We start from the raw sequence: 4,387 nt of genomic DNA, 5'->3' as shown, positions 1-4,387 counted from the left end.
ATTCTCACAAACGCTGGTAAAAGGTATGACTTATTGCCACTAATGACCATTAGCTTTAACGACAATTATTTGCAACAATTATGATGGCTGCTAAATCTATTTCCAGAATTGATTAGTTTGCTCTTTTAGTGCCTATCTTTATTGCAGGTAAATCAAATTAAATTGCAGCTAAAATTCACATACTTTAACGACTATTATAATGGTTGTTAAATTCATCTAGAAAATTATTTAGTTTGCACAACGTTCATTTTTATTATCGATAAATCCAATTAAATTAGTGAAAAATAATAACCCTTTTAGCGAAAGATGAAAGGTACAATTTAACAACCTCTTTATTGTCATTAAAACTATCTTTGAATTGGCAAATACTATAAAATAATTCACAAAAATATAATATTTCATTATATCTAGACAAAAAAGCAAGTAGTAATCTACATTATTAATGTGTGAACGACATAAAAGATAAAATTATATTGAATTACATAATTAATGTCATTACAACTAATCCTATCGAATGCCCACAATAAAAAAATAAAAGATACATAAGTTCACAAAAACAATTCTGCAACTCTTCATCGTATTGAAATCTTCCAAGTGCTACATTTTTGGACATTATTTATACGACCTGAAATAACAATAAATGTATGTTAAGAGATTAAATCAAGTGAAAAAAATAGTAATTCTATATGTAAATATATTCTGAAAGGAGCTGCCAACTTCAACCAATTAAAATGAATCCCAATAACTGGGAGAACATTGAAAAAAATTATTTAACAAAACTCACAATTGCTCAACCTTCATTCATTATGTCTTGATCAATTAAGGGAACAAACAAATGAAAGAGAATGGTCAATTAACAAAGTTCGCTAATCCGCAAAATTGTACTACTCAGGCCAAAAAAGCTGGATCCTCTAGTTACTGCTCCAAAAACCAACCTTTTCAATTCTCCTTTTGAGTGACACACATAGCACTATAGATGTATTATACAACTTAATTTTATCATTATAGTTAAAATCAGCTTAACACAAACTTAATCAAGTAAATCAGCCGACCGCTAGAAGTATTAGGGGAAAGCAAGCAGAACAATAGCCTCTTAAAAATAACAGAGACATCTATTTGACAACACAAATTGAGATGCAAAACAAATACCAACGTACAACCATGTTTGATACTTCATGCTGTAACAAATCTAATTATTCTAGATAATCAAATTATCCAGCATTTTCCTCATTCAATTTCAGAGAGTATGGCGCCATACCTAGAATAGAACAAGAGTTGCAAATTATTTGGGTATCAGTATGTTGAGAATAACAATGGTAACCACTATTCCTTAAACTTGGTGATCTGAACAACTTCAACTTTCCCTAGACATATGTTTCCTGCAGCAAAGCCTTTACGTACAGGGATAGTATTCTGATTAGCAATCTGAGAAACCATAACATAATTTTTATTGTCAAGTGTGATGTTTATCACCTTCTATCTATTTTCGTAGAAATTTCTTTTAAGAATATTTAATAAAGACAAATAAAGGGTATTTTCTTGGAAGCAATATGTCATAGGCAGAACATCCTTTAATCACATAATACATAAATAAAATCTATTCAAGCCCTTTCCATAGAGGCAAATGATAAAATCCTGATCTAAATAGATAGTCAATCTTCGATATAAAGTTCCTATATATATAGGAAGCATCTTACAATTAGTATTAAATTTGAGCAGCTTTGGCTCTTACGATCCATTATAACTGCTTGGTTTCCTATCTTATTTGCACTATCTTTAAGAGCAAAAAGAATACTAAAACATCTGTTAAAGATTTGAAAAGGTAAGATGTTTAAAAATAAATAAGGGGAGTAGAGAATTCAATTTTCTAGGGATGGTTGCTCTCTTAGGCAGTACGTTAAAAGTCTATGATGTCTAAACATCTAACACAAGCGTGATAGAGTATATTTTCATCATGTTCGCTCGACAGCTTCCACAATCAAACTTTTTCAACCACATCATGTCTCTAAAATATGATGTTCCTTGCTAACTTGTGCATAATTAGATTAGAAGGAGAATCGAGTTAGCCTTGAAAATTATGTAGAAATGAGGGATTATTTACTTTGTTGATGACTTACCTTTTCACGAAAAAGAAAAATCTTTCTTAGCTGTGCAACTTTCAAGTCTTCCTCTTCACTTAAGAAACATTATAAAAGAAAAACTAACAAAGAGATTAAGGGGAAAAATAATATAATTCTCATATGATAAAAAATTCAAGCAGCAAATATTAGAAATTTGAGCGGTTACCTCTAGAATTGCCCACATGAATATGATGTTGTCTCATTGAGAAAGATCGAGAAGAGTTCATTACTGTGCAAAAGAAAACATGAGCCACAAAATTATTTATCACTCTACAAAATGGAAGCCAAAGGCCTTCTAAGATGAGAAAGTTACAAGAAAATAGCATGAAGTGATTAAATATATTTTGTAACCGGATGTCGTTATATAAGAAGGTACTGTAACAGTCAAAAATAAATCTGCATTGTGAATTTCAATTCTATTAGAAATCTTAACATCACTACATGCTTTTGGTGATATAATATTCAAGTTATTTACCAGGTCATAGTGACTAGAGATGTTCCAAGAAAATTAGTCAAGGTGTTCTGAGTTGAAACATGTCAGATGAAATATCCACCAGCCTCTGCTGAGCAAAATCATGAAAAAACTTAACATACGAACAAAAGTTGCAATTGATTTTAGTAAATTAATTCTTTTTCATACTAGACCTTGTGACTAATGCTTTCAAATCTCTATTGTTTACAAAATCTGTAATTAGGTTGCCTTGCAAGTCAAAATTAGACATCTTAACTTACCGTAGAACCTTACAATGCAGGACACCCACTGTTTCAAAAGTTTCATCTCTAAATTACCTTTTGGTTTGATTCCTTCTTTCTAATTAATGGAAAATATAATTTGAAAAAACCTTCATGACTCCAGATTCATCTCCTTTCTCTACATTTTGGACCCATCATGCCTCAACAATTAGAAGACTAAATTTTCTAGAAAACAAAATATCATATTAGCACATTACAAATACACATTCCTATATAAACCCAACCACGTCACTGCCTCCGTCCCCCACAACACTAAGATTAGGTCTCAGATGATTAACCTAGAAAATTTTCCACATCTCACCAACCATGAACTCCTCTAAACTGCATTCCAATTCTCTTCTCCAAGTTTTTTACATACTCCATCAAATCTTATCTCATCAAACCCATAATATAAAAGCAATAGATCTCAAGAGAGAGAGAGAGAAAGGGGGGGTATGACTGATAGAGTGAGAGAGAAATGAGTTGGGTTACCTTGGGTTGATGGTCGGCGATGATTAGAGAAAGATGAGATTGGCAGCGGCGTGGCTGAGAGAGATGAAAGCCCTTTCGCTTATTTCCTCCATCTAATTTTTTTCTTTAATTGAATCTATTCAAATTACGAGAAAAATATTTAGAGGGAATATGTAATTTTTGTGAAAAACAAATGGGAGGGAAAACCATTTAATTGACAGTAAAAGAGCACCTTTTCCTGGCAAATATTGATCTACCGCTAATATCTCAATTTTAGGAATACTATATAGGCAATAGGTTTATTGCCCCAAAATAATAGTCGGTAAAAGCTATTTTTGTTGTAGTGTTTATTTAATTAATGTATTTGAACTATATTATGAATTGCTAGGGAAGATAGTAAAAGATAGAAATCTCGTATACTTGAATTTTTGTATAAATTAATTAATTATTAAAATAAATTATACATCGTCTTGTATTAATCTTATAATATATATATATCCTCATTCCGGAGGTACATAAGAAAATGTCCTCCTTTCTTGTGGAGCGGGCCGAACGCCTCGGCAATATAGATGCATCTATGGATCGCGCCGCACGTCCCTCGGTAGTGTACACGACACTCTGAATCGGGCCGTACGACCTCGACAGAAATTGTGCCTAATAACAACAATTACACGATACCTTGATATTTTAATTGCAGATTGTGAAGTTGAATAAATAAATTAAAAATTGTCGCATTTGAAGAAATTTAATTATTTTTGCTGGTTAAAGGAAAATTATTGTAAACTCTATAAATCATGTTGATTTAAATATTTCTACTGTTATTTTATTTATTATTATTGACCCTTAGTGAGTATCAAAGTCGACCTCTCGTCACTACCTCTTCGAGATTAGGCTTGATACTTACTGGGTATACGTTATTTACGTACTCATACTACACTTGTTGCACTTTTTGTGCAGGACCTGAGACATGTGATATAGTTGGACCTATCGGCACACACTCATGTTATCAAGAGGCTTATTGGTGAGCTGCCTTTCTGAGTCGTTCTGCAGCAACTAGTGCCTCT

The 4,387-nt window shown here is 32.1% G+C and overlaps 1 long non-coding RNA gene across 1 annotated transcript; it reads right to left on the bottom strand.

Moving 5' to 3' along the window:
• Positions 1–379: 379 nt before the first annotated feature.
• LOC104095927 (uncharacterized) lies at positions 380–3,511 on the bottom strand. The gene is made up of 4 exons (XR_686211.4): positions 3,345–3,511; positions 2,287–2,349; positions 1,259–1,391; positions 380–625 (listed from the first exon to the last, which is right to left on the bottom strand). It is a non-coding gene; the product is annotated as an uncharacterized lncRNA (long non-coding RNA).
• Between the last annotated feature and the right edge of the window lie 876 nt (positions 3,512–4,387).

The sequence above is a fragment of the Nicotiana tomentosiformis genome, chromosome 8 (assembly GCF_000390325.3).
Source record: "Nicotiana tomentosiformis chromosome 8, ASM39032v3, whole genome shotgun sequence".
Classification (NCBI taxonomy): Eukaryota; Viridiplantae; Streptophyta; class Magnoliopsida; order Solanales; family Solanaceae; genus Nicotiana; species Nicotiana tomentosiformis.
The sequence above is the reverse complement of the archived record's forward strand: the minus strand, read 5'-3'. Positions and strand labels throughout refer to the sequence as shown.